This window comes from Felis catus, chromosome B4, assembly GCF_018350175.1.
Source record: "Felis catus isolate Fca126 chromosome B4, F.catus_Fca126_mat1.0, whole genome shotgun sequence".
NCBI lineage: Eukaryota > Metazoa > Chordata > Mammalia > Carnivora > Felidae > Felis > Felis catus.
Window position 1 is genome coordinate 87,765,755 of NC_058374.1, and position 20,049 is coordinate 87,785,803.

The following is a 20,049-nucleotide window of genomic DNA, read 5'->3' on the forward strand; positions in this document are numbered from 1 at the left end:
CTGGAGTAGAGAGAGCAAGTGTAGGGCAGCCCCAAGATTAGGATGGTGAGGCAGATGGGGGCCAGATGGCATTAGGCAAGGTTTCTGAACCTCAGTGCTACTGACATTTGGAGTCAATAGTTCTTAGTGTTGGGGACCTGTCCCACATATTGTAGGACTTTTAGCAGCATGTGTGGCCTCGACACACTAGATAACAATAGCACCTCTCTCCTGCCACCACCACCGCAATAACCAAAAATGTCTCCAGACTTTGGCAAATGTCCCCTTGAGGACAAAATTGCGCTTGGTTAAAAACCACTGCCACAAGGCCTTATAGGTGATTTAAGTTTGGCCTTTATCCTAAAAGCAATGAAAAAACATTGCATAATTAAAGCAAATGAATGATTTTTTCAAACAATCTGGGTAGGGCAAGAAGACATTAATTAAAGGAGTTAAATTCTACAGCTGCTGGAGAAATCATAGTTCTCCAAGCCTACGGAAGACTAGGGTGACAGTAGGTCAGTCACTCCCAGGATAATCTGAGTAGGTCAGCTGCCTCACTGGAAGTGCAAACAGGGTCACTGGTCACGTACTTCCCCACTGTCCCTTCATGTAGCTGGATCATCTAGGCTTCAGGGGCCTTTTGTGCATCTGTGTTTACCAGGCAGCCTGGCAGTAATGCTCTACACAGTGTTTGCTAAATAAATGTTTGTCCATGATTATTGGAATTCCAATACGGATATTAGGGACGGGGTAGGACTTAGACAAAAATAGTATGGACACATTGAGGAGGGCACTTGCTGGGATGAGCACTGGGTGTTGTATGTAAGCCAATTTGACAATAAATTATATTAAAAAATAAAATAAAAAATAATATGGAGAATAAATTGTAGATATATATTATAAAATAAAGAATATATTCTCTCTATATTCTGTATATCTCTCCATATGTAAATAGATGGTATTTATGCTCCTTTGAGTATGTCCTTATACATTTTTTAGCACAAAACTAAAAAACCCAAATCATCAAAACCAAAGCAAAAATCAAATACAGAAAACAAAGTTGTTTTCACCAGAAACAGTAATTCTTTTCTTTAGAAGTCTCATGGCTGTACTAACTTGAGAACTTTATTGGTTAGAACAGAAAGTTAGTCAACTATTTCCACTCTTGTTAACTTAGCTCCTTCTGCTCTGTAGGAAAAACATGTAATTTGTCACTGAGGTTTCTTGTTATTTCAATCCTGTTGCATTGTTAGCTATTTTTATTTTATAAGTGCTTGAAAGGTATTTACTATGCAATTTCATGGCAATAAGTAAGGTAACTCTGGATGAGCATCTAAAAGACTTGCTATGTATGCCCTTACTGAGAAACTTAAGAGGATGGAACATTTCCTATAATGACCAGGTGAATGTTAATTTCGTTTAGCACCTCCACCCCCAGCCTTTGTCTTTTTCTCTCTTGCTATTTCCCACATGTGGGCTCTGCCAGTGAACTTACTGTTCCTTCTCCATCTGTGCTTACAAACCATGGTCCATCTGTGCAGGATGAGTTTCATTTAAACCAATAACCAAGAAGTAAGAGCCAATGTCCTTAGGCATACTAGAATGGAAAAACACTGCCCACAGAATCCCTCTGACCCCTGAGTCTGGTGAAGTCTCCAAGGGCCAAAGCTATCATTAAATTGCTCTATTGGAGTTCTGGCTCAAATTTCCAGGCAAATTCCTGATTTTTACAAAACCTTATGATTCTCGATCTACTCGTGCCACAAATCAACATATAGATCATTCCTGCTTCTAGGCACTTGCAGCAGAGGCTCCTGAATTGTGATGAACCTCATCTGCACTGCCCTCAACAAAAACATATGTGTGGGCCCCCTACAGTCTAATGGAATAAGATTAGCCGGAGATAGGGGCAGACCCCCAGTCCTTTTAACGCAATCCCCAAGAAAACCTGCACACCCAATTCTGTGTGCACCAAAATTTAAGAATAACTACCTTATAGATGAGAGCAATAATTACTAATGGTCATATAATTATTAATGAGTCAAGGGTAAGAAGATTGACAACATAAATTATTTTTCGCTAGATGAACTGACAGGCTCCTGGAACAGACTGAACAAAATGACCTTCGAATCCGGATCCAGTTATATAACAGATGTTTAATAAAATTTGGATAAGGAAATACAAGCATATTTACATACACGTACATGTACTTTAATCCGTTTTCTCGGTTTTTTTATATAAGAAAAACCTCAAGACATACACGAAGGAGGAGAAAAAATGAGATTTCTCATTTTATCACTTGGAAGTGTTATGCAAGAAAGTACCAGGTTCCCAGGAAGGAAATGCATATTTATCTTACCCATCTTTTCCACCATGAATGCATCTTAAGTCTCAATTATTAAAATGAATTAAGATAAGCTATTTATACATGATAGACCTCCCAGGAAGAAATTAGATTACTCCCAAGCTTCTCACTCAGTTATCTCCTATACACCCTGTTGTCTGACCTGACCACTCGTCATTGCTTTACTCTTTTGCAAAGTCGGCCTCAGAAGATGTCTGCATATTTGCAAAAAACAGTGTAACAGTATCTGTTCTTGCCACAGGTGACCCACAAAGGAAATTCTAGACCCCACATCTGATTCGAGATGTCAGGAGCTCAAATGCAAGGAAAATGGAGAACCAGAACTACCAATGTACAAATACAAAATGCAGTTGGGTACACTGGACTGTAATGACAGGCAAATTCATTTGATATGTTAAACCTTAGGCATCTTGCACTAGTTCTCTTTTATTTTAAATCTGTCCAAAAATAACAAATACTTTCCCACTCATAGAGCATTCCATGAAAACTGCTGAGTAAGGACACTAGAATAGGTTCTTCAGTCCTAATAAGTCACTCTAATTTATCATTTATGTTGCACACATCCCCTTGGGGAGGATAATAAGAGGATGATATGCATAACATATTTCCTTTAAAAAGAGAAATGCCTTTCACTAGGTTCTTACTCACTCTAGACAAGAAGTTGTAAAGCAGAAACTTGATGGTTGAGAGCAGGGCATTAAGCAATGTTGAGAAAGATCAGTTGCCAAATGGAGCTTAGAATAGGACTTTTACAAGTAACTCAGATGAAATTAATGCTACATTGCCTCAATATCAATGCCATCTTTCCCATTAGTATGCCTCGGAATGCTGCTAAGAACTCAAAGGAAGGGAAGTTAAAGAGGAGGGGGAATGCTACCTGTTGCTTAAACAGTCTTGTGATGAATACACACTTGTGTGATCAACCCATAAAGCCTGCCATCATCGCCATAGCCAGTCGCCACAGTATCCTATACATACCAAATCAAATTCAGTACTTCACCTACAAAGTGTATAAGAATCACCCAGATATATTCTTAAAGCAGTAATCTGAACCCGGGGACCATGGATTTGCATTTCCAAAAATCTCCCAGGTGATGCAAATGTTGGTCTATGGGCCATATTTTCAGTAATATTCCTCCAAGTGATTTTTTTCTGATTCCTTTTACCCTTTGTTTCTGAGTGTCTCATACTAAGTTGGTAAACTAAGAATGCTGAAGGCCAACTCACTGGTGAATTTAGCCTCTGCTATGCCATCTTGGCCCTGTGTTTCCCTGGGAAGAACCCTGAACAGGAGAATACCATTCAACAGACCCCTGTCAATATGGTGCTCACATTGGTGAACTCACCAGAAAGTGAAATAGCCACAATCCAATGTGAAATGGTCTGATTCAAAGACCATGTTCACTCCATTATGTGACAGTTATCATTAAATTCAAGAATGGATACAGAAAGAGAGGACCCAAAAGAGGCTGAGGTCAGAAAAAAAAAAAAAAAAAAAAAGATATACTGAGATTCTAACCCCCAGTACCTCAGAATGTGATGTTTTTTTGGAAATACAGACTTTACAGAAGTGATCAAGGAAAAGTGAGATCATTAAGATAGGCCCTAATCTAGTAGGAACCGTGTCCTTGTAAAGGGAAATTTCAACACAGAGACAGACACACACAAAGGGACACAACTACATAAAAAGGCACAGAGCGAAGACAGCTATATGACTGGAAAAATCCAACCACCAGCCAAGGGACTCCAACGACTGCTAGGAGCTAAAAAAGGCAAGGAAGGGTTCTCCTCCAGAGCCTTCAGAGACAGCATGTCAGTGCAAACATCATGATTTCAGACCTGTAGAGACTAGAATTGTAAGATCATAAATTTCTATTGTTTTAACCCATTCAGTCTTTGGTACTTTTATACAGCAGCCCTAAAAAACGCACAAATATTCACAGGAACAATAGGAAGTGGCAGCAAAGAGCCCATGGTTGGAGAAAAAGGAGTGTTGTACCATAAGACCAAAGGGAAAAGAGGTTGAACTGAATTTCAGACCAAAGACAGTAAGAATTTCACAGAAATTACCTAAAGAATTGTTCTCCCTCTAAAGTGACCTTCCTGGGGCACCTGGGTGGCTCAGTAAGTTAAGTGTCTGGCTTCAGCTCAGGTCATGATCTCATGTTTCAGGGGTTCAAGCCCCACAATGGGTTCTGTGAGGACAGCTCAGAGCCTAGAGCCTTCTTTGGATTCTGTGTCTTCCTCTCTCTCTGCCCCTCCCCCATTCATGCTCTGTCTCTCTCTCTCTCTCTCTCTCTCTCTCTCTCTCTCTCTCTCTCTCTGAAAAATAAACATTAAAAAAATTTTTTTAAATAAATAAAGTGACCTTCCTGGTCAGGTGAACAACTTTCACTGGCCATGTGATTATGCAATCTCAGAACAGTTTTGAAGTATCAGTTGATAGCAGGAAGGAATAACAATGAACCCTATATGTCCTTAGGACCTTATTATTCAAAATGTTTTTATTATCAATTCTGAAGACCATCTGATGAGGTAGGCATTATCTCTACCATTTAAATCAGAAACTGGAGCTAGCAAAGAACTAAACTTTAAATGAAATTATATAATGTACAGGCACTATATTAATGAATTCCTTATTTAATATCTGTAATTACCCTCTGAGGAAGGTATCTTATCACCTTTTACAGGTCAGGAAACCCATGTGTTAGGTAAACTGCCCAAGATCAGAGATCTTGGTTGGGGTTGGGGATCAAAGTCATATCTGTTGCTTCCCAAACTCACAGCCTTTGGGGGGCCTGGGTGGTTCAGTTGGTTAAGCATCTGATTCTTGATTTCAGCTCAAGTCATGATCCCAGGGTTGTAAGATCGAGCCCCACGTCAGGGTTCTCTTGGTATTCTCCCTCTCTCTCTCCCTCTCTCTCTGCCCCTCCCTGACTCACACATGTGCTCTCTCGCTCTCTAAAATTAAAAAAAAAAAAAAAACTCGTGGTCTTTCCACTGCACCATAACTGGCTCCATGTGGACTGTGGGGCTCCATGAAATAATTGTTAAAATGAGCATATGATGAAAGTGGATTTATGGAAATATATACATATATTTTAACCTTTTAATCCTCTTCACCCATTTTTCCCAGCCTCTACCCCTTAGCTTCTAGCAATCACCTATCTAGTCTATAAGCTTGGATTGTTTTGTTTGTTTTTTAGATTCCACATATAAGAGAAATTATATGGTACTTGGCTTCTCTGATTCAATTCACTTAGCATACTTCCCTCAAGATCCATTCATGGTACTGCAAATACCAAGATTTCATTCTTTTTTATGGCTGAGTAATATTTCATTCTATGTATATACCACAATTTGTTTATTAATTTTTCCATCAACAGATGCTTATGTTGTTTCCTTATCTTGGCTACTGTAAATAGTGCTGCAATGAACATGGAGGTGTATATATCTTTTCAAATTAGTGTTTTCATTTTCTTTAGGTAAACACCCAGAAGTAGATTTGCTAAATCAAATAGCAGTTTTATTTTTATTTATTTATTTTTTAGGAAACACCGTACTGTTTTCCAGAGTGGCTGCACCAATGTACATTCCTAAAAACAGTGCATAAAGGTCCTTTTTTGTTTCACATCCTTACCAACACTTGTTATTTACTGTCTTTTTATAATAGCCATTCTAACAGGTATGAGGTGATAGCTCACAGTGTTTTGATTTGAATTTCCCTGATGATTAATGATGTTGAGTGTCTTCTAATGTACCTCTTGGCCATCTCTATATCTTCTTTGGAAAAATGTCTATTCAGATCATCTGTCCATGTTTTAATAAGATTGGGTTTTTTGCTATTAAGTTATATGAATTCTTTACATATTTTGGAATATTAACCCCTTATCAGATAGAAGTTGCAAATATTTTCTCCCATTTGGGTTGCCTTTTTATTTTTTTGATAATTTTCTTGGCTGTGCAGAAGCTTTTTAGTTGGATGTCACCTCACTTGTTTATTTTCTTGCCTTTACATTTGATGTCAGATTCAAAAAAACATCACGAAGACCCATGTCTAAGAGCATACTGCTTGTTTTCTTCTTGCAGATTTTTAGTTGTAGGTCTTAGATTCAGGACTTGAATCCATTTTAATTTTTGTATCTGGTATAAGATAATGGTCAAATTCATTCTTTTGCATTTGGCTGTCCAGAATTCCCAGTAATTATTTCCAAATAATTATTAAAATGAGACAGGCACTGAAGGCAGGCTTAGGAAACTACAGTTTCCTAACTTCATAGAAACAGCTAAAAAGTATTTCTCTTATTGAAAGGCCATATGCATAGAAGAGCTGAAGAAGCCACTCACCTGGAAGTAATCAGAATTTATTGCTGCCAAAATAAAATATATTTCCCACCAATGTGTATTAGTAAAATTGTCTTTCTGGTCAAGTGGACAACTTCAGTTATAATTTAATTTTAGAAAATCTCAAGGTGGAATTTGAAGGTTACTATCAGAATCATGTGTATGCTTATGTATTCTTCCCTTAATAAAGAGTGGAGAATCAGCTAGAGACCCAAACCATATGGTACATTAAAATATAAAATTTAACTATTTTTAATAACATCATGTTTTCTTATCACACTCAAGATTAAGTAAAGCTTTATGGTTTAATAAAGATTTCTCACAGGACCTAAAAGATTCTGCTCAAAGACTATCCTACTTCATTTTAAAGCCATTTTTTATTCATCTTTAAATTCTGAAAGAAGATCCAACATTGCTTAAAATCCAAGAATCCAATGATAGAGCATTCCTTTTATTATTAAATGTTTATTCTCAAAATCACAGAGTTATAACGGATGTCCAAGAGGTATTTCATTTATCCATGTAGTCTTAATACTTTATATAAGCATATTTTAAATAATGATCATGATGGCAAATCTCTAAGAGTAACATCTGTTCCATACGGGAAGAGAATTCCTACAGCACAGGGGAGAAACTCATGGGATGTCCTCCCAAGCTCTTTTCTTCCCACAACCAAGAGCACTTGAAGGCTCAACTCTCCCCCAATGTTTAAGCCAAACCTGATCTTTTGGAGGAACACTATGAACAACTCTAGCCCAAAACTTACAGATGATCAGAAGTCTCCTTGACTACAAATCCACTTCAGGTGCCCTAGAAATTTTTGTACCCCAATTCTGATCAGCTGGATTTAATTCTAATTTCTATACTCGTTTTTCAGTAATAGGCATAATACGTGCATTCCTCCAGATTTGAGACTTTGTCTTCCCAGTGTCCCGACTGGAATAGAGTCTTGCCCTGAATTCTCATCTAGTGGTTGAAAACTTGCAATTATTTGAACGGTTTCTTTGGTTCTACCAGCCTACACGTCTGCCTGGACTCCTAAGTACCTGCATTATATTACTTTACATTTGCAACTCCATGATGAGACTGTATTTTGTTGTTGCTACACCTTTTGATAATGTGCTCTGTATCTCATCAACTCTATTAAACCACATAAATCATCTCAATACCTGTCCCATTCTAGTGGAGTAGACTTTCATATACTCTACCCTATGAGGTTAAGTGTGCTATATCCAGTCCAATTCTGAGTACGACCTCTTGTGGTGATCACTTCTTGGATCAACCAAAAGCAGAACTGCCAGTACCTTGTCCTTCGTTCCTTTTATTAGGGCCCTCACATTAAAATGTCATAATTGCTACCTATCTCAATTGTTTTAAAAAATAAAAATTAGATCCTTGAAAAAAAAGCAGATAGAGATATTAACCATAAATGATAAAGACAGTAGTAACGAATATTTATAAGTATACAAGTAGAATATTTCTTGTTTCTAAAATAAAAATCTAAAAAATTCCATTTTAATTAATATTTCAATGCGTGTTTTAAGTTCTGTCTTCTTTTAGGAGTACTAGTATTTACTATTAATCAAAATTATTATGGTAACTGAATCTCAATAATTAATTACATATTATGTCTTTAAATTTTACTTGTTGGTGTTCTGATTTGCCTCAAATAATTTTTGGAAATGTGTCACACATAAACCACCTTGCAAGAAATTTAAGTTCTTGGTGGAAAGGGCTATGTTGTTTTGTGTATAGCAAGTGATAGTTCCAGCCCATATTAAATCCATAAATCCCCATACATTGGTTAAAACCACATGCAGGGCACTTTATTAAAATTTTTTAAAGCTTGGCTGCCATCAGATTGAATGCTGTATTAAAAGCAATTATGCTGTATTAACAGGAATAACAGAATAAACAAAACAAAGCACAAAAAAGTAACAAGTGGCACTTGTTCTAACATTTTAAAGCAAACATAATCCTCTTCCAATCCAAATCTATTAATTACTCGTGAGACTTATAACAGTTCTACACAATTTCCAAATCTTTTTCATCTTTGAAATGCAGACTTTCAGAGGCAGAGGTACTTGAGAATCCACTAGCAGTGTGATTCTAAAGTAATAAGCCTTCCTCCTTGCCTCCTGAGAAGAGCAGGTGGGTGGAGAGTGAGTATTAAGGAGTTGTGGTTTTCTTTATCTTCCTTCCTTCCTTCCTTCCTTCCTTCTTCCCTCCCTCCCTCCCTCCCTCCCTCCCTTCCTTCCTCTTTCTTTCAAGTAACAGGAAAACTCAGATTCCAAAAATCTCCTTCCCTCCTTATATATTTCTTCCTCTTTATATTGCCCAAAACTTTCTCTTTAAATGTGGGATTTGAATTTACGACCCTGAAATCAAGAGTCGGGTGCTTAATTGACCAAGCCACCCAGGCACAACAATTGTCCAAAATTTTTTAGTTTAAATTCTTAATACTAGTATAAGTAGCAACAATTGGGGAATTTTAATACTTTAAAGTTGCTATCATTTTAATATAACTTAGAGTGACAAAAGCTCTGTATTTAAGATTAAAGGGTGAGAGCATTTAATGGATCATGAGGATTCTAGGAATCTATGCCTGGTAGAGGGGCTACCAAAAGGTAGCAGAGGGCAACAGATTATGGAAGGAAAACAAGGCCAATTGTGTGCACATCCCAAGAGTGGAGAAAGCCTGAACAGCCTGAATTTTGGCAGGTACCATCACAGCTCAGGTCAACAGATACCAAGGGCTATTAAACATGGAGGGGACCAATGACATTCAGCTCAGATTCATCCTCCTTTCATCTGCCTCCACTGTCTGCTTCCTACCTGCTGGGAAATCAATAGTCTAGCAGACATTATTAGATGTACCAGACATTCTGGGGGCCAACTGGTTCTGGAAAAGTCTATGAGAACTAGAATTTTTTATCTTTATCTTTCATCCTCTTGAGGCACTACCATCCAAATAAGCAGTTCAACAACTGGGCTTAAAATCTCTCTCAGGCACAAAGGAATGTGAAGCCAAGCAATCAAGCTTCTTCAAGCTTCCAAACTATGTGAGAACAGAATAAGACCTAGGATGGTCAGGCTGCTTTCTGCTTCTTCTTGCATTTGGCAGGAAGGGGTTTCCATCTGGGTTCCTTGAGCCCTTGGAAAATTGTTGTTCCTGGCATTTTAAGGCCCGGGATACCAGAGACAACACTCCATGGAGAGAGAAGAACAGACTGAGATATGCACCCAATACAGCAATGGGCCTCTTTACAGAGAAACTTAAACTAGCCCATCTGGCAGGTATCTGAGGCACAAATATTCTTTACTGACTATGGACACAGACTAAATCATACAGAGTAAGAAAATAAGAATATAATTCTAAGGAAATACAAGTTCCCACAAATTAAATTGATTTCATTCATGCTCCAGTTGCCCTGTTCATTTCTAACATTTTTTACACTGATAACCTCCTTCCCAACTTCTCTGTTCATGCTTGGGCTCACACATTCTCGTAATCTGTTCATTATCTGTATTAGTTATTCATCAAATACTATATACCTTTGGCTGGAATCTGACCAACTTATAAAAAAAAAAGTTTGCTCTCCTAGGAAGAACTTACAAGAGACAAATCTTGACTTCATCATACAATGGCACATGGTATACTCTCCAGAGAGTTCGCCATTAAAACAGAGTTATCTACTCCTTCCTTTCAAAGCCAAGTATTGTGGATTCTGAAAATTTCAGCCAAAAAAGAGTATCTTCGAAAACCACAAACTGTTTACGGGTAAAGGTGTTATTTATTTATTTGTTTGTTTGTTTCACCTTCAAATTTATGTTCTACAGACTTTTGCCATGTCTTCTATTAGAAAGCATCAACATAATACACAGGTACCAGATATTAACACGGTCTTTAAAAATGTTTCTGTTTCTAAAAATTAAGAAATACTACATGTGAGAATCTAATATGACATTTTTCCTTCTTTCTTTCCCCTTTGCCAAATCAATCAAATTACAATAGCTACCAGAACAGTATGAGAGAAACCTCATCATCCACAACACACAGAGAGCAAACAGCAAGGCGCTTCCCAAACCAGTATTGCATGTGGAGAGTCAACAAAAGACAGGAAAGAATACAAACTGCCTTCAGTAAGAAACACCAGAGCAAGGGATCTGAGAGCTAACAGTGAACTTAACAATAAGAACTGGGATCCAAAGGAAATCTGAGGGAAAACACAATAAATAGTGAAATCAGAAAGAAAGAAAACTAGCTCGCAAAGTAAGGTGCCCCAGACAGACAGGGATACAAAGGTCAAGGTAGCCCATGACCATAATGATGGATTCAGAAAGCAACACTTCTGTAATGTGCTCTTTAAATACTAAGACTGGATCCAAATGATTAAAGTGTGTTTCTCATACTATTTGACCCCAAAATTCAACCTGCTCCCGTGTTGGTTAGATATCAGAGCTAGAAAAATGAGTCAAGATAAGTCAGTTCCTGTGCTGATTTATTGCCATCCAATTAGGCAGCTCTCAGCTCACTGATCAGAAACAAAGATTAAAGGAAAAAAGACACTATAAAGGCTAAAACTTCTGCAATCTTCTATCTCAACCAACTACACGAAAAGATATGCAGAACCAAATTTAGTTTGGGTTATAAATCACTCCAAGTGTTAAAGGGAAAAGAAAACAGATGTTAACATTTAAACATGCTCCTTGTGAATTTTGGTACATTATTATCTGATTAAAAATATTTTTAAATGACATGGAAAATGCTGTTATTTTACTGCCTACACCAAACAATTACATCCGATATAAAAAGCTTCTACAGGAATGAAAAGTTTATCGAAGTACAGAATATTATATAGATCTGAGTAAGTATTGTTACTATAATTGTTATTTGTCCCACTTCATTCTAATTGTTAATGACTTACTAAATCAGAAAAAAAACACTCATCAGGATCAATATATGAATAACTAACACTATGTGGACTGAGGGATTTGTCTCAATCCGATGGTTATGTAACCGATTACTGCTCTGTTCATTAGGAGATGTTAATATTCCAACACAGTATTTGCAAAATCCCAAGAATTTTAAATTATGCTTTTATTTTTTATTCCTTAGAAAAACTAAGACAATCTAAAAGTTGGGAAAGTAAAATAGTAATAATAATTAGGTCCAGAATTGTAGCATCTAGCCATAGCCTCTCTAAACCACAATTTTTTCTTAATATATCAGCCCAACTTATATCCTACAATCACTGTCATGATTCCATTAGATGGTGTAGGTGACATTTTTTAAATGATAGAGCCCTATGTAATACACATGTATTACTACTACCAATGCTTGGGTAACCAGAGGAAATAAGAAATAATGAAAAATAAATTTAATTCGGTTCTGGGTTGGTTTTATCACAGAATACTGATAAGTGTCATTAATTCAACTTCCAATATAGATTTTCAAAATTTATTTATCCAAAGTGTTAAGTGGCATATTTTATAAATATCTGTTTAACAGAAAAAACTTAATTTAAAAAGATAATTAATAAATTATTTTCCTTCCTTGAGGTACACATACCCACAAATGTGAAGCAAATTGTCCTTTTGCTATGTGAGATTTTCAAAAACATCAATAAATAATAACCTATTAGTACCGCCTTAGCCTACTGTCATTGAAGAATAATATAGTGCTGTGAAATAAGTCAGAGAAAGACAAATACCGTATGATTTCACTTGTAGGTAGAATCTCAACACAAAACAAAAACAGATTCATAAATATGAAGAACAAACTGGGGGTTGCCAGAGGGAAAGAGGTAAGGGGAAAGGTGAAATAGATAAAAGGGATTAAGAGGTATAAACTCTCAGTTATTAAGTAAATAGTCATAGGGATGAAAAGCACAGCAAAGGGAAAATAGTGAAAAAGATTGTAATAACGTCGTACGGTGACAGATGGTGACTACATTTGCCATGGTGAGTGCTGCGTAATGTAGAGAATTGGAGAGTCATTATGTTATACACCTGCAACTAATATTATATGTCAACTATTACTCAATTAAATTTTTTAAAAGAATAATATAGTTCTGGGTTCCCTAGAATACTAGGATGTGCCCAGGTAGAGGTTAAAATGGAGCTAATATAACTGCTTCCTCACTCTGAAACTTCCTGAATAGAACCTCTTCCCAAGTCCTTGATCTGTGGGTCTCCAAAATTTTACAAGGGAAAAATAAATAAATAAAATAAACACAACCACACCAATTCCTGCTTCAAAGTAAACACTGTGTGATGATAATGTGATTTCTGAAGCATATTTTCTTAAAATAATTCTTCTTTTGGTGATTGCTTCCAACCAAGGAAATTATCTCTCCAATATATGCAGTAGATAGTTTTGGTAAAAGCAGATATAAGACAGTAACAATACCCAAAAGATTCTGGAAACTTAAACTTTCACTTAGCAGCTAACTTTTCTCTGGTTACATTTCCCAAATTTCTGAATCTTCACTTGTTGTCAGTTACCCCTTTATTGACAGCTCAACCTCTGATCATAATGCTGTTATATCCAATTCATTATTACTTTTGCCCCCATTCTTATTATTATAAACAAGCCTTATTAGGAGTAAACTACACCAAGTGTCCAAATAGCTGAATTAATAAAATGGAGAGCTAAATCATTTCCCACAACCTAAGATGTAAACCCGGTTATCATAATAGAGTTCTCTCATAGGAAGGGACAGCACCCACTTAAAGTGTGTGAATATTACAGCTGAGTACTACGTACTATATACACAGAGCAAGGAAGGGAATCTGTCACCAAAGATGTGATAACAGACAAAACCACATTAAGAGGCTGACTAGTCACACAGTTGCTCATATTACCAAGAAACTATCGCTAGAAATATATCAAGATGGTGAAAATTGCATTTTACAAAGTCCTCTCAAGGACAGGCTAAATAAGAGACTACTTCGGTGAAGTCTCATGAGGCGGAGTATATCCTCCTCTGGACATATCCAAGTAGCTCCAGTGACGTGCCGCTTAGGGAAGCAGACGGGATTTACTGAGCAAGCCACCAGCAGCCATACTCAAACTGCTGCACCCTCATGGCAGCCTTCTAAATCAATGTGGAAGAATAAAGAGAACTTTTCCAGAAGGGGCACCAAATTATTGCCCTAGGAGGGCAACCAGATGTCACCTAACCCAATCCAATTTTCATTTTAGATGGTGCACTCTGGCAGCACTACGGATTGCAGGGGAGACACTAAGCGTCTTCTTGCAACCACCCAGACAAGAAGTACCTAGCTAGCACCTAACTCAATCTGTGGTAGTGAGGATGGAAAGGAATGAGACTATGTCCTCTGGCCTTCCTGAGAGGTGCATGAGTTTGGATAGGTCTTAAGGAGAACAAGCAGAAAATGATGAGAGCAGGGGTGCCTGGGTGGTTCAGTTGGTTTAAGCGCCCGATTTTGGCTCAGGTTATAATCTCGCAGTTCGTGAGCTCGAGCCCTACATCGGGCTCACTGCTGTCAGCAGAGCCTGCTTCAGATCCTCTCTCCTCCTCCCTCTTTGGCCCTTTACTGCTCATGCTCCCAGTCTCTCTCAATAAAAATAAACATTTTTTAAAAAGAAAGAAAGAAAAGAAAATGATGAGAGCAGAGAAGGCACTTAACTAACACAGTTTCAGTTGAATAATGGGCAAAGAAGCCAAACAACACTCAGTTCAGGAGGAAGTGGGAGAATATGACGAAGAAATTAATCTAAACCCCTTTTCTACGAAGACTATCAAAGAATATCTTAAATGTCATAAATAGCTTTGAAACAAAGTCAACAGACATAGTATAAGTAAGATATGAAACCCAGGTCTCCAACATAAAGTAAATTTATGTACATTATGTCAATATGTTATTAACTTTTTTGAGTGGCATCTTAGCAACACAGAGAAAGAATAAGTCAGACTCTTACCAGGTAATTGCACGATGGAGGCGCACTGCTGTACCTAGCACACAAACAGGATGGACACGGTTCTGCAGGGAAGCACTGTTACCAGTTGCCTATAAAAGAAAGAGTCTTCTCAAGCCTTCCAAGCGGCTACTTGAATATCAAAACTGGATCATTTAGTTAAGTGTGAACTATCCTCAGGAAAGGTGTAGATTTCACAAAACCAGACCAGTGTTGGCTAGGACAATTACACAGTGCTGGCTCATGTCGGTATACACCAAAAATCCTCAAAGCCATCTCTTCCCTGTACCTTTAGGAGAGTTCACTCATTTGAAAAGAGAATAATGAAATGCCTTTACTTAAGTACTGAATGGCAAAGGAAATGCCTAGAACCATTCTGTCCAACCTTCCTGAGACACAAATTTTGCAAACTACAGTTGCCTCTCCCACCAAGATACAAAGAATAACACTTTGTTACAAACCTTCCACAATTTCATATCTACCCGTGTATGTAAAACAAATGATCACATTCATACTTCTTAGCTAATAACATGAAACACCTCCACATAATTTCTAATAACCTTGCAGTAAATCCCTACAACAAAGAGCCAAAGTTACTTTAAAGGGCTGTGTGCTAGAACCGGCTAGCGCTCCTGAGAGTTAATTTTGTGTACTTCTTTCCAACTCCATTTTCAGTAATGTCAAGTCAGTAGCTTAAATCAGCCATGGTGGGAGTATTTACACCACAGAAGCTGGAAAACACTACAAATCAGAGTTTTTGTCACCTTATAGAGAGCAGTTGTTAAACCTTTACCAACCCACCACACTACTCTAGGCACCCTTTAAAAACTGACTTGGATCCCTTCCCATCTCTCAGTTTATAAGAGTTCTCCAGGATTTCCCAAATGCCAACATTTCCCAGTCTGAAAATTCACTCTTTCTGAGGGAACATACCTTAATAGCATCCTTACTGTTGCTAAATTATACCAGAGGGGGAAAAAAAATACTTTTTTGCTAAATCAGCTCTTGGTATTGCTCTAATATTTCAATTCTGTGCTGCCTGACAGCTAGGAGTCTAATTACCACTCTTCCATTCATCCATTCAGCAATCCTTGACTATTCAGACCTTCAACCCAGCAAGGCATTACAGATTACTCCTTACTCCTCCTCCTCTTGCCTGCTTCCCGTGAAAGGACTTCATCGGAATCCAGAAGCAAATGCCTATTTTCATGTGTGATGAGGAATGCCAGTCACCATACTAATAACTTGCTTCGCAGGTATATACTCCATGCTGTATGCCGGGCGCAAAAGAGGAATCAAGCACAATCCCTTCTTACGGAGATCAAGTGTGGCAAACAGACGTCCCCCATTGTATTTTAAGTAAGAGTAGGAACAGTCAAAGTAACTGCTTCTCCATTGTATTTTAACTAAAAGCAAGAAGAGTAAGAATACTTTGGAATTCAAGGAGGACTTTTTAAACATGCAATTTCTCATTACATGGATACTTCGATTCAACACAATTTATTGACTCAGGGACTACAGTGAGTGAGTTACTGTGCAGACCTGTCACCTATCCATGAGGAGATAGAAACAGGAGGAGAAGCAAACATGCAGTCAAGTTATACTACACTATGAGCCATGTGTCAGACGCCATTCAGCCCTAAGATACACTTTATCCTTAGAACTATATCATACATAGCCAGAAAAAAAAATGTTTAAATGAATTAAATTTAAAAACTATTAAATAAAACCAAAATATAAAGAAGCTGGCATGCTTTCCAAAATGTTTCTCTGCCAACCTTCAAAAAAATAAACCAATTATTCTAAAACTTCTCTTTCAACCACCAGATGCATTTTATAAGGTTAATGGTTGTCATGTAACGTGAAACTTACAGACGTCACACATTGGCATCACAGACTGCTACTAATTCAGAGGAATATTTAATTGATATCTTGTAAAGTGTCCTGCAAACGAGAAAAGTAATCTGTACTAACTCCCATTAACAAAATATCAAATGCAGTAAGTAAAATAAAAAGCTATTTTAGCATTCCAATTTTCATTAAGTCATGATCAAGATCTCCAAATGAGAATTAAATTTCCATACAAAATAAAAATTCATTTTACCCCAAGGAATATAAATCTATTCTTAAAATAATTGAATTATAGTAATAAAATATAAATTTTTCCAAAGGTATGAACATATCTTTTCATATGATGAAGTAATTTACTCAATGTGACATTCTAAGATAATTTCATTCCAAACCACACTACTCAAGCTGTGTGATATGACATCAGTTTATACGTATACCTACAATACCTTGAAGAGAACTTGCAAATAATTTTCATATATAATTTAGACCAGGAGTCAGCAAGTATTTTCTATAAAGGATCCTGTAGTAAATATTTTAGGCTTCACAGTCTATATGGTCTCTGAGGCAGCTACTAACACTGCCCTTGCAGTATGTAAGCAGCCATAAAGAATGTATGAACTAACAAATATGCCAAGCCCCAATAAAACCTTATTCACAACAACAGTGGGTCACAAGTGACCTGCAGGCCATAGTTTGCCAACCCCAATTTCAATTTTTTTAATATTTATTTATTTTTGAGAGAGAGGGACAGACGGTGTGAAACAGGCTCTGCACTGTCAGCGTGGAGCCCGATGTGGGGTTCAAACTCACAAACCATGAGATCATGGCCTGAGCTGAAATCAGAAGTTCAACCAACTGAGCCACCCAGGTGCCCCGACCCCCAAATTTCAACTTTGAAAACTGAGATGACATCTTCATAGTGCAACCGGCAACCCAAGAGTTAACAGGGCAGAACAGTGCCTCTGCCTCTCTTATCAAAATCTTGTTCGTTCTCAGAGTGCTGATGCCACCGTTTCTATAATATTCCTGCCTGACACCGTCATAACTGAGCATTAATTTAGTTATTCTGCAGGAACTCGAGGTTTCATCAAGCAGCCAGCCAGAACCAATTACGACCATTGACCTCTTCTTTGAACACAACAAAATGAAATTAACACGCCCCCCCCCATTAGCAATTTCTTTTTATCTGATTTTGAGCCTAGTAGTTCCTCTCTCCTTTACCCAGACCCTTTTTTCTTGACTTTAAAAATCCCTGACTCTCCTTGGGGGAGGTGGGGACGAAGCTGAGGCTTGCCCTTTCCTGTCCTCATCTGGCTGCCTCTCAGACTTTCCTTGCACACAGTCCATGTCTCAGTGATGGGCTTTGCTGCAACTGGGGCACACGAACTTGGGTTCAGTTACAACAAGTACCTCTGAGATTTACCAGTATATCCTTCTCCTTTTACCTTCTCCTCATTCTGGATAGACTGTCTTAACATGTATGGTCTAAGCAATTGGCGATTAGATACTTTTGCATATTAATATTTTATTTTAACACGTCCTCTGCCTACACATTTCATCAGTCCTCTAGCACCTGGCACTGAATAAGCTCCTCATAGGTCCTCAGTGTAGCCAATTGATTCTGTTGGTGCCACTAAAATGAAACAAAGCTGCTCTGCCTCAATTCTAACTGTTCCAGAACATCAGGGTCTGACTCAGCAAAACCATGGAATAGTAAGATTTAAGAGCACTGGCAGACTTGGTGAATATTAGTCACAAAGGAGGATTGTATCCAAGCATGATGTTTATGACTTGCTAAATAGGGAGTACAGATTCAAAATATTAAGATAATTTTTTAAAGTTAATCATTTGAATTTTTTTTTAAGTTTACTGAGCAATTTTACTCAGTTCATTCGAAAAAACTGAGCGATTGAAACTTACTTTGTTGGTATTATGGATACCTTGCTTTATTTTATGCTGAATATTTTTAGTAAACAAGTATTTCAGACAGGGTCATACTAAGTAGCAATGAGCATCCTAGATGAACAGTGGCTTGCTTAAGAAGTAAAAAGTGGGGCGCCTACGTGGCTCAGTTGGTTAAGCATCTGACTCTTCATTTCAGCTCAGGTTGTGGGATCGAGTCCCTTGTCATGCTCTGTGCTGGGCGTGGAACCTGCTTGAGATTCTCTCTCTCCCTCTCCCTTTGCCCCCCCCCCCCCACATACACTTTCTTTCTCTCTCAAAAAAAGAAAAGACACAGAGAGAAAGAGAAGTAAAAAGTGATGGGGAGAAATGTTGAAAGGCTAGTGATTTCTTTTATTGCACAGAAATTTCTGAATTGAGCAAAGGGCCAAAACATCACAACTATCCACAATTTAATCTCCTGGAACCATTAGACCAATTATTGATGGTGCCATAAAGACTTCCAAAATGAGAGTTAATTTCTTGTCCTCCACATCAAAATCATGAATGCATATAAAAAGCAAGCAGTACATTTTCCCTAAGCAATAAATTTTCCTTTCCCTAAGTTTCATGTAAATTACAACAACCCAGATTAATATTTTTTAGGACATTTTGAAAAAGTAGATTTCTTTGGTCAGTATACGATGCCTCTCTGAACACATATATTTAATCTTCTGGTATATTTTTCAGGATATTCTTAGTTATCCTTTCACTGTGAGTTTGGGGTTTTTTTGGGTTTTTTTGTTTGTTTGTTTTTTATTTTATATATGAAATTTATTGTCAAATTGGTTTCCATACAACACCCAGTGCTCATCCCAAAAGGTGCCCTCCTCAATACCCATCACCCACCCTCTCCTCCCTCCCACCCCCCATCAACCCTCAGTTTGTTCTCAGTTTTTAACACTCTCTTATGCTTTGGCTCTCTCCCACTCTAACCTCTTTTTTTTTTTCCTTCCCCTCCTCCATGGGTTTCTGTTAAGTTTCTCAGGATCCACATAAGAGTGAAACCATATGGTATCTGTCTTTCTCTGTATGGCTTATTTCACTTAGCATCACACTCTCCAGTTCCATCCACGTTGCTACAAAAGGCCATATTTCATTTTTTCTCATTGCCACGTAGTATTCCACCTTTCACTGTGAGTTTGAAAGATCTTCATAGAAAAAGACTCTCTACTGTAGAGTGAAGCACGCAGAGCATACAAGATTCCAATATAAGTATTACAAACAATTAACCAACTTTGAAATAAAAATCAATAAGCAAACTAAAAATTTTGTAGTTTAAGCTATTTGGTATGATCCTATCTGAAATACTTATTTACTGAAAATATTATTTCAGCATAAAATAAAGCAAAACATCCATAATACCAACAAAATAGGTTTCAGTAACTCAGTGTATCAGAAAAATGTTAAGGGGGACTCCCTTTTTCCACTGCTTTGCAAGTTGAGAAGCTGTACCACACAACAGAATGCGACTCCCTAACACAAAGTCTGACTCATGCTTAGTAACTGAGAGACTCTGGGCATGTTACTTAACCTCTCACGTGGTCTCAGTTTGCTGTGCTGAAAAATGGCATAATTAATAATATAAGAGCCTATCTCACAGGGTTGATGTGAGATAGTT

The 20,049-nt window shown here is 37.5% G+C and overlaps 1 protein-coding gene across 5 annotated transcripts in view; it reads right to left on the reverse strand.

The window, feature by feature from the left end:
* Positions 1-20,049, reverse strand: part of TAFA2 (TAFA chemokine like family member 2) — a 514,179-nt gene that overhangs the window by 334,712 nt on the left and 159,418 nt on the right. Inside the window, exon 1 of one of the 5 annotated variants that reach the window (XM_011284073.3) lies at positions 14,640-14,745. The exons of the other annotated variants lie outside the window; for them this stretch is intronic. The gene's annotated coding sequence lies outside the window, so the exon portion shown is untranslated. Of the gene's footprint in view, positions 1-14,639; positions 14,746-20,049 lie in introns of those variants that run through there. 5 annotated transcript variants of the gene reach the window in all.